This window comes from Sceloporus occidentalis, unplaced genomic scaffold (assembly GCF_023333645.1).
Source record: "Sceloporus occidentalis isolate IW3139 unplaced genomic scaffold, rSceOcc1.0.p SCAF_4, whole genome shotgun sequence".
Lineage (NCBI taxonomy): Eukaryota > Metazoa > Chordata > Lepidosauria > Squamata > Phrynosomatidae > Sceloporus > Sceloporus occidentalis.
In genome coordinates this window covers 5230219-5242088 of record NW_028316984.1, presented here as the reverse complement: position 1 = coordinate 5242088, position 11870 = coordinate 5230219, and positions in this window count along the sequence as shown.

Below are 11870 nucleotides of genomic sequence, written 5' to 3'. Positions count from 1 at the left end.
ATTCAAGAAGGATGTTGACAAGCTGGAGCATGTCTGAGGAGTGAGATTAAAATGGTGAAAGATCTGGAAACGATGCCCTATGAGGAATGGCTTAGAGCTGGGTATATTTAACTTGGAAAAGAGAAGGTTTAGGGGTGATGTGATACTATGGGGCTGTACAGACCTCCCCAAAGGTGTGGGACTGTGCCACCCCTTTTTGCACTGGATTGGGGCCAGGGCAGCCTCACCAGAAGCCCTGTGGCCCCAATCTGGCGTTTTTCTGGGCCACAGAGAAGCAGCAAAATGCCGCTTCTCCATGGCCCACAAAAGGCATGTCCTTGGGACAGCCCTTTCTCCTCTGGATCATTGGTACGACCGTTTGGTTGCCATGCCAATGATGCATGTGCCCTAAAGGAGCTCTGAAACAGAGCTTCTTTTCGCATCACTGGAAAGGAGTGACAAGCGTCCTCCAGTGGTCTGGTAACATGTCCTGTGTGATGTACCATTTGGACACATCGCACAGGACACGTCATGGATGTGCACCCCATGTGGGCAGGGCTGTGCAATCATGGAGGCACCCACATGCACTAGGGTTCGGGAGCGTGTAGTTACTGGTGCTCCTGAACCCTAGTATTGGCAGTGGTATGCTGCTTTGTGCCCGTTTGAAGGTATGTCATATTTGAAGGTATGTCACACTGAGGATGGAGCAAGCTTTTTTTCTGTTGTTCTAGAGACAGCAGTGGAAGTGAAATAACATATCCCACCCACTTGGAGGAACGGGAAGAAAATTAGCTATCAACCAGTCTGGAATCCCAATGTCAATTCCTGGAAAAGAACAAACCAACGAGCAGCAAGCTTACACTATAATTGTCAAGGAAGGAGGGAAACAAGGGTAGATAATGAAAATAATTAGAATAACTGAAACAGGGACATATCTAATTTATAAAATATATGCATGTGTATTAACAATATTGAATCTCAGTATTTAAGAAGTCGAGCAACAGTATACAAATAGAAAAAACTATGCTGTATCCTTATGAATATCAATGATAGTCCAAACCAATGAGATAAATGTCCAAAGTGCTGGCAGTAAAATTAATCTGCTGTCTCACCAAACATATCCATTCCAAAGTCTGGGGAAAATCATTGATGGTACTTGCAGTATGGTAGCATGAAGATAAATAATGTAACTTTTACTGGTAGCAATGTCCTTTAATAGTTATACTCTTTCAATAATAGAGGCTTTCAAAAGTGGAAAGATGGCTACCTCCGGAGTACTATGTGGCCGTTTCGACTCACAAGAAGTCTTCATCAGCAATATTGAAACATTCTATGCCAGATTAATATTTCAATCTGAACATTCCATGCTTCTAAATATACAAGGTTAACAACAATTAGTAAAGTAATATACACAAGCTACAGAGTACGCAATTGTAAAAAACTTCAAGCAGACAACATTATTGCTTACCCAAACCATAAATCAGCTTGACGTCGCAAATAGGAAGGTTTCTGGGGAGAAATTACAGGGATTGTATGTTGTAATATACTCTACCTATACAATAGGCTACAGGTGATTACCTGGTACATTTAATCTCTTAAAGGTATAACTTTCAGAGCTGTAATGCCCTGTATGTCCCAAAACTTAAGCCTGTGGCTGAATGTACTGTTCATACACACATTTGCCATACTTATATGTTATGAATGAAACCATACTAACATATTCTGTGAAAACCAACATGTCATGAATCAATCCTAGTGCTTATGGTTATATAAAACAAAAGTTTTCCATACTTATGTTCCAGTTCCTCATTTATACATATACTTCATAAGTAAATAAGTAAAGTTTAGGATCCATCTGAATTTTAATTGGAATAATATTTGTTACAACACTATGAATGGCTTTCCAAAATTTCTTGGCCCACTTACAATGCCACCAAACATGGTAGAATGTGCTAGCACTTGTTTGAAACACCTTTATGTATTCTTGCTAATTTAGCAGGAGTTAGGTACCACCTAAACTGCATCTTGAAGAAATTATCCCTCATTTCATTGCATAAGGTATATCTTAGCCTACTTTTCCAGGACTTTTCCCATTGATCTAGGCAAATATTTTGGCCTGTTACAGACAGCCAAAATAAAGCTGCTTCGAGTCACAGTGGAGGTATGGTGTTTCAATGATGCATGCGTCCTAAGAGTCCAGAAGTTGCACCAAAGCCACGCTCCAGCCCAGTGTGGCTTTGGTGCGGCTTCTGGACTCTTAGGATGGTGCATCATTGAAACACCATACCTCCACTGTGACTTGAAGCAGCTTTATTTTGGCTGTCTGTAACAGGCCATGGTTTTACATCCTGGGACCATTTAACCATTTGTTCTTTAATCACCTGTTCTTTCATATCCCATTCTAATATACAATTATAAAATGAAGCAATTTTATGAGGGTTATCTGAGACCAAAATTTCTTCGAATTTAGGGTTAACTGATTTAGTACCCTTTGATCTACTATCCGCCAAAAATCTTTCTTTAAGCTGATGGTAGAGTAGCCAGTGACATGAAAAGCCTTCTTTTAACAATTGATCTAATGGCTTAAATTCCAATTTCTTATCAGTTGTGTTTTTACTTATCAATCAGCATATGTGATCCATCTCTCATGTACTATGTTTTCCACTTTGTGGAATGCTTCATGGATTGAGGTCCACTCCGGCAATCCTGGACATAATCCTGGTTTATATTTTAATCAAACCACCTGTCAGAATCCTCCTTCATTCAGTGATTCAGTGAGGGTTCTGCCATGAGGATTGTATAAGTAGTGAGATAAGTAGAGATAGCTTCTAGACACATAATCATAATCTTTAATGGACTGTCATGAATGGGTGGTATGCTGGTGTGGACAAGGATTGGAGGGAGGTTGCAGAGGGGAAGTCCAGTGGGTTAAACTCTCACATATGGACAGTTATATACATGGGTAGATAGATATATAGATAGATAGACATGATGGATCTTATGTCAACAACACCTGTATCTAACACTCTCAGGGAAAGGCATTCTGGGAAGGAGTTGCTGCCACCATGGGCTATGATCAGGATGATCACGTCCGGAACTTTCAGCTGAGAGCAGCAATCAATTCGCACCAGTCAGGCAGTTTTATAACGCGGTGATGTTTAACAGATACCCTCTATTCCGGTATCCATAGAGCTCTCAAGGCAGAAGAGACTATGAACCAAATGGTGCTTTTGTTAGGACTGCTTTGATGTAGAATCCCCTCCTTAGCTGAGACTGACCCCTCCCAGCAGAAGCAATAGCTAAAACCCCAAGCTTGTCTACTCCAACCCCCAGCCAAAAGCGGCCGGAAGAAAATCCCCACCTCTTTCTCACCGTTATTCATCCCCCCATCTCTCCCCCCTCATCTTCTAACTCTGTCTGCTCAAAGCTGCATTCCAAGCCTCTGAGAGAGAGACCTTCAAGGACACTGGATAATTACCACCTGACACTGCTCAGGTCCTACATGCTTTAACTAACCTAGCCCTAGCAAAAGCATCCCAACCCCATCATTCCCACCAACAGAACATAAAGCATATCTGGTAGAATACAACCAGGATTCTAAAAAAACTAAACCCCCAACAGCAAGAAAAGAAATGCTCAAACAGTGGATAATGAAGGCTTTTCAGGATGGTGTCGATGAAACTGAGCCAAAAGGTCAGAGGCTTTCAAATGCTTATGGGAAACCCACTCATCGTGGTCTGCAGAAAAGTGTTTCCAGCAAACCAAATATTGTAATTTGCCCCATGAACCCTAGAGTCCAAAATCTTCGAAACTTCAAAATGTTGTTCCCCCTCAACCATCATAGGGAGAGGCGGCGGGTCGTCCCGTTTCCACGGTCCAGTGCTCAGGTCCGGTTTCAGCAAGCTAAAATGAAAAACAGGGTGCAAATGTCTATAGGATTTGGGGAAGTCCAATTCAGCAGTAATATCACTGACCAATCTTTTTACTACAAAAGGCCCAATGTACTTAGGTCCCAACTTTTTAGAAGGGTATCGAGTGCTGAGGTGTTTAGTTGACAAATACACCTTGTCTCCAGGTTTTATGTCCCACCCCAAAGTCCTTTTTCTGTTGGCAAATTTTTTATAATCCTTCTTGGCCTCTTCTAAAGCTGATACAATCTTTGGCCAAGCTCCCCTCATTTTGGCTACCCACTGGGACACAGTCACAGGGTCCAAAGGGTCGGCAGTTAGAGCTGGCAGAGTTTTAGGTTCATAGCCATAGATAATTTCAAATGGAGAGTGACCAGTACTTCTGTGTGTGGCACTATTGAAAGCCACTTTTGGATTCACGGTTTGGGTGGCAAGCGTACCTATGGTACAACAAGGCTGCCATGAATAAAGATTTTTTTAACAACCCAATCCGTACAGCTTTGTTAGAAACGTCTAATATAATAGAAAAGAAATACTACTGTAAAATACCAGGATGGGTATCAACCCAGGAGGCCTTCGTTAACAGGTGGGATACAGGAAATTACTGGATTAGATACACAGATTTAATAAAAACAAATGGAAAGTTTGAAATCTCCATGAAATCTAGGGAAGAATTAATCAGGGAAAAAAAGAAATCAATTGGTATAGTTACTGTCAAATTAAGCACAGATTTAATGAAGACTTTAAGACACTGGGAATTGAGATAAAACCAACAGAAATAGATGACGTGATTATGAAATCTGACGAAAAGAAAATAGACAAATATTATAAATTTTTCAGGGAGAGAGAATTAGAAAAAGAACCAATAAAACAATATATGATTGACTGGGCAAAAGACATAGGGCATGTAATTCCATTAGAAGCATGGGGAAAAGCCTGGAAAAAGACAAACTCCTTTACCAGATCTCAAGACTTAAAGGAAAACTTCCTTAAAATCAGTAATAGGTGGTATTATACTCTGGTCAGAATGAATAAAATGTTTAGAAAAGATTTAGACAAGTGTTGGAATTGTCATAAAGAAAGAGGTACGATGATCCACATATGGTGGAAATGTGAAAAAGTGGCAAAAGTGGCATTTTGGGATGAGATACACAAGATAATACAGCAAATATATGGTATAAAGTATTTAAAAAGACCGGAACTGTACCTGTTAAACATGACATATTTTTTGAATGGAAGACGAGAAAAAGTTATGGTGAGTATTATTATATCTGATTACATTAGCAAGAGTGTTGATAGCCAAAAAATTGGAAATCAGATCAGGAATTACAGGTAAATGATTAATCTCGTTAATCTTTAACAGAGAGATTGATAAACTTTCATGTATGTTGGAGGAGAAGAAAAGAGACAATATAGAGAAAGAATGGATGTAAATTATGACGTATTGTGAGAAGAGATGGGGCATTGACAAAAACTGGTTTAGTTCTAGTTAGGAATATTTGTGAATTAATGAGAAATGGATTTTATAGAGATATGAACTAAAACAAAGAATATTTTCGAGGAGACCAAAGTTATGAGGAATTATACTTTGTAGAATACATTTAGACCTACATTCTTTTTTTAATTTTAGTTTATTTCTCCTTTGTTAAGAAAGAAGCATTATAATTTAATAAGGAGGTTTATTGGAGAAGGTTATATGAGAAAGGTATATTAATTAATAATGGAATGTAGGATATATTTGCAAGGAAAAAAAAGGAAAAGGGTGATAAGCAACACAAAAAAGGAACTTAGATTGGGAAGTGGAAAGAGGAGGAGGAGAAAAAAGGCTATGTAGGAATGTTTTCATAAATTGTATGTGATATGTATTGTTGTGAACATGGATTTTAATTATTTAATAAAGATATAAGTAAATAATTGTTGCAGTCTGGCTGTATCCTTTGATCAGCAATGGCTTGAATGCCTGTATCTGAACACATGCATAAGCCAACCCTATAAACAATAAAACTGTGTCCATTTATTTTCACAAAAGAAAAAACACATACATACTGGTATATTGGACATGCAAATGTTTACATTGCGTTGATGGTAACTACCGCATTTTCTGGCGTATAAGACGACTTTTCAACCCTGGAAAATCTTCTCAAAAGTCGTGGGTCATCTTATGTGCCAGATAGATATATATATATATATATATATATATATATATATATATACACAAACACACACACATATAGGATACAGATAGATAATCTTGGGCTTTTTATTTTCTTGATGCCGTGAGAGGAGTACATTATGCCACAAAACTTGCCCCTTTCCCTTTGGCCGAGAGTCAAGCAAAATTGCAGAAGCCAACCCCGCCATCCCCGCTCTGCCTCTTCTTCACACAAAAAGGGAATTGCTACACTACAATTCCCAAGAAGCCTTGCACACCGCAAATAGTACAGCAGAGGATGAGGCTGCCTGGGCTGCTTTGGTAGGCGCCTTTGAAAAAAAATCAGGGTATCAGCTCACAATGATGGTGGATCTACCGGGCGCCTCCCTCCCTCCCTCGCTTCTTCCTTCCCTCTGGGAGCCTCGCCTCTTTGTCTCCTCCATTCCCCTCAGGGCCTTCTTCAAATGGCGCTCCTAAGGGAGTTGGTTGGGAATGTTCTCAAAGAGGAATTGTGAGAGAGAGGTTAGTGGAGGCTCGAAATGATGATATATATATTTAAGTGGTCCCCAAACTGTGCTCTTTTAAGTGGTTTTGGACTTCAGCTCCCAGAGTCCCAGGCTACTGGCCAACATAGCTGATGCTTCTGGAAGATGAAGTCCAACATCTCTTCAAGGGCACAGTCTGGGGACCACTGCATAGGACAAAGGATAACCTCTTGGGATCTTCAGTCAGGTCTTTTAAGAATTAATTTTAAAAAAAACACTTCACACGATTCCTTTTGGTTCAGGGACTCAACAGTTCCACAGTATTTTATCCTCTCAGCATTCCTGTCAGGTAGATCAGGCTGGTGCAGTGGCTTGAGTGCTGGACTATGGTTCAAAACACACTGCAGAAATAATCCACTTTGAGACTGCTTTGACTGCCCTGGCTCAGTGCTGGCTAAGTGACAGTTTTCCTGCTAAGCACCTGCATGTCATAACCATTTGAATTAAAATTACTACCATATTGAAATCAAATCTGATGTTTTTTTAATTTTTATTTGGTGTGCGTTGGAAGAAGGGTAGTCTTATACGGTGAGTATAGCCCAAACTCTATATTTTAACTGGAAAACTTGGGGGTCGTCTTATAAGCCCAGTCGTTTTATACGCCGAAAAATGCGGTAGTTGATTTGTGAGGCATAATTTCAAGTGTAGTATTTCAACTGATTTTATATTTTAAAATTTTTGGAGAGCACTCCAAAAAACTTGTTCGTTTATTTTTCATTGTTAAATTGCATGTTTGTCACAAGGACTTTCTAAAGCTTTAATGATACTATTTGATGTTGTTGTTGTGTGCCTTTAAGTTGCTTTTGACTTATGTCAACCCTAAGGTGAACCTATCATAGGGTTTTCTGAGGACAACAATGTGTGACTCACCCAAGGTCAACCAGTGGGTTTTTATGGGTGAGCTTGGAATTGAACTTGGTCTCCAGAGTCATAGATCAATGTGTAACCTACTATCCCACGCTGGCTCTCTCAGCTTTTATCACACAGAGGTTTTTGGAGCTTTTTGCAGCTCAGATCTGACGTAACTGCAGATCCAACGATGAGAATTCACGTCATGTGAATGTGTTATCAGATGCGATTCCTTTCTATGGGAGCTCCTTCCGTGATGCAGTGATTCCAAAGTGACTCCTCATTTTGATGAATTCGGAAACTAGCGAATTCACCAAAATCTGCTTCTAACTTCGATTTCACTTTGAATTGCTCTGGTGTGGAAGATCACTCCGATGTCACCCCCCTTGGCATCCTGCTTCCTGCTCCTTCATCCCCCTCCTCCTCCTTCATGTCATCTCATCCTTTCTGCCACCCTGCCACCCATCCCATCATCCCCTGACTGCTCCTTCATCCCGATCTTGGCCCCAGTGACCCCCTACGACCTATCCCATCATCCCCTGACTGCTCCTTCACCCCAATCCTGGTCCCAGTTACCCCCTGCGACCTATCCCATCATCCCCTGACTGCTCCTTCATCCTGATCCTGCCCCCAGTGATGCCCTGCGACCCATCCTATCACCCCCTGACTGCTCCTTCATCTCGATGAAGGATGACAGCTAAGGAGGGGGCAAGGAAAGAAGACAGCATCCAGAGCCCCACTGAGCATGTTCAAGAGTGACGATTCGAATCGTTGAACCCTCAAAGTACATTCCAGTGTGGTAATAAAATGTGTACTCACCACGCTTTACTTGAAGCCATATCACGTGACTTGTCTGGAATCGAACTGACCCCACTTCCCCCTCAATTCGGAAGGGCAACGGAAAGACAACCGGGTGTTGTAAAACATCACGTTTCGCATTGCTAGACAGGAGTGACTCCAGATCTGGTGTGAAAAAACATCACGTTTCGCATTGCTAGAACAGGAGTTACTGCGGATATGAGCTGCAAACCCCCCACGTGTGATAAGGCCCTCAGTGAAGCTAGTTCACTTTAAAAAAGAAGTCTACCCCTAAACATGTTCCACACTTATGGTGTAAATTTTAAAAAAAATTGATTTGCAATGTACAGTCATTGTTTTTGGTTTTGCAGACCAATCCACTTTCTTGCCTATGAATCGCCCTGTTTTGTTGCCCTGGGGTTATCAAGTTCACTATCTGAGAGAATGAAAAGATCTTAAGCATGGTTTATGAGTGCAGAAATTATTTATATTTACAAAATGAAGTAAGGCCATTACTTAGATCTAGATAAGAATATCCAATATTGCAGCTGTAATATATTAGGGTAAATGTTATCTGGAACAAATGGGACAGCTTAGGTTGATCAAAGCACTGCTGCCTATCTAAATACTATGTTCCTATCAATATGTTTCATTGTACTTTACCACCATGTACCGAGTTTACAAATGTCTTTCATCTTTATATAACTAATGTAGTTATCCTAATTGGCCAAAAGCTTTGGCATCACAAAACAGAACATGATGCTGACAGACACTGCTAGCAAGTATTTTGCAGCTTATTAAGGCACCTTTTGTATATGTAATATGCCTAGTAAGTCCTCCAATAATGAGAATTGGAATGTCAACCTGAAAAGAAATAGAATTTCTTTTTTATGAAATTAACCCAGAGATTCAAGGGCAAACAGTTGTATAAAATAGTCTTTCCTCGAAGTTTATCCAGAATTTTACTGATTTGCCAACCTATTTAACTTGGATTTGAGAATAAGTTACATTGATCTTGATGGAGCTGATTTCTAATTAAACACATATAGTATTGTATGGTATTGTTGTTTAAACCCTGGAAACTGACTTCAGATAATGCCTCTTGCAGTGTTACAAAATATTCTTATTTTGAGTTAAGAATAAATTTCCTATTATTTTCAGTTTAAGGGAGAGTTGTAATGACTATCAGAGCATGACTTTGTATGACCTAAAGCCAACTGTTACTGTGAAATTGAGCAAACCATTTGAATCAGTGGGAAAGAGTGCTTCCGGGCGTTCCTTTTTTGCTCCTCAGCAGCATTGCACAATTTGGTTGCTGCGGCACTCCTGCAAAGAGAGGTGCCAGGGAGGTGCCTCTTTCTGGTGGTCTGTACCCCGCCTAAATTTCTATGGGCAAATTCTTCACATCATGTTGTTGAGTGGCTTATATTCTCCTCTGGACCCCAGATCACTCAAAACAGCTCAGCTGAATAGTACTATGAACCTGCAATGGTTTTAGCCAGAAAATTCTTGTTTGCTGCTTTTATTGCCCCACCATAGGCTTTTAGGTAGATTTTATTTCAGACTCACTCTGGGTTTTCTGCCACATTCGGTCTAGTCTCTGTCTTGTTTATTTCATTGCTACAAGCTTTTTAGAAAATCAAGGGGCTGGTTTAGCTTTCATGGGACAGGATGCTTAGGAGTGATTGAATCTACAACCCTGGCCATTTCCCAGTTCCAAAGAGCAGAGTCACCTTCCAAAGAGCCCCCAGGAATCCATGCGGGTCCATAAGCCACCTGGGCTGAACCATTATAAGGATCCCCCACCCTATAGAGTTTCTGAGTCACAGCAAGTCTACGTCTGACCAATGATCTGCTCATGACAATGATCTGTCCATGACAACAGAACAATAGAAAGCTCCACCATTCCCAGATCATCACTCTCTCCTCCTGCACAAAAAACAAGGTCTAGCTTGTGTCCAGCAGTGCGAAGGGGCTAGATACCAGTTCGGACAGACTAATGGTTGTCATGCGGGCTGTAAACTTGGGTGATGGATGCAACTGTATCTCATTTTTTTTAACAACAAAATTAGTTTTACTCATAATTCTTACAGGATTCTGTTTATATAAACATCTACTCAAGCTGCACTTCCATTATGGGAAACAGGGCTTGTGGGCAACCAGTATCATGTAGATTGGGGAAAGGTAGCTCTGCCCCATGTGGAATCCCAAGCTTTCATTCTGAAAGTATTCCCTGTGAGTGAGATTAGTGAGTTAGGGGCCCGACAGATGGGCAGCTCTGTGCTGCGCCTGTTTGCCCTACATCATTGCCACTCCCTCCCGGGAACAAAAAGAAGCTGCTCAAAGCAGCTTCCTGGAAGGGGTGCGATTGGTGTGTGCACCCTAATCACATCACTTCCTGCCAGCACTGTTTGGGCACTATGCAATGCTCACACCATCATGGCGCCGCCTGTGTGGACGGCGGCGAGCCATAATGGCAGGGTCCACGCAAACTAGGGCTGCTAGGCATGTAAATGCCCAGCCTCATCTAACCCTATTTCACCAGGAGGATGCTACAAAATGCCCATCTGTACTGAGCCTTAATTTCTAGATTGGCTGACTAATGCTGACATCCAAATCCAGATGCCTCTTCAACTGTAACAAATAAAGGTGTGTCCAGTTTTATCTCAACAAATGTAGTTTGTGTCATTGTTGTTAAACCAATTCATTCGCATTAGATCCACAAATCACAGTTAGATAGATTTCCTGTGAAACTCCTTTTTATTTTAATAGAAACCAGTTTTGTGCTGATTTCGATCTATTCATTTACAAAGCAGGAAGTGTTCTTGTGATATAAACACCTCCTCAATGCAGCTTCTGTACAATCACTACAGCTCCTCAAAAACACAGAAAAGACAACACTGGAAGAGGTAATGGAGAAAGGTAACTTACTAGGGGCAAACCTATGCTCCCCAAGGCAATAAGAAGACATTCAAGCTGGTGTCTGCAAATAGCACCTAAATTAATTCATTAAGCCCTATATAATATAATAAAAACTATAGGGAGCTGTCTTTGAATTAATTGTCAAAAGGGAAAGTTTAGGAATGGTGGGCAATGACATCTGAAATGAATGAATGAATGAATGAATGAATGATTAGATTTCAAGTGTTACTAGAGACAAACTGTCTAATGGAAGTTTTTCCTTAACTGGCAATGGCACTAGAAGGTTTTCTGGCACCTGGGACCCTGTTTTAATATTACTTTTAAACATCTGCTTTATATGACTGTACTTTACCAGCCTAGTACCTTTTTAAAATCTAGTGGATGTAGGAAGAAAAAGTACCCCTACATTGTTCTAACTAGGCTTGAAATTTTAATTGTCCTCAGCTTTAGCCCTCCTTGCATTGGGCTGAATGCCTCATCAAGCTAGAGTAATTTTCTGCATGATTGCAGTGTTAGATTGCATAATTAGGCACAAAGTGAAAAGTCCTATACTTTGTCCTCATACATGGCTTACATTTAATATCCTCTATTAAGGCTACAGTAAAGGCTACAGGCTCATAGAAATGGAAAAGTCCCCAAGGACTAAGTAGTACAATTCCCTGCCAGTACAGGAATCCACAGCTAAAGTATTCTTGATAAGTTGCCATCCATTCTCTA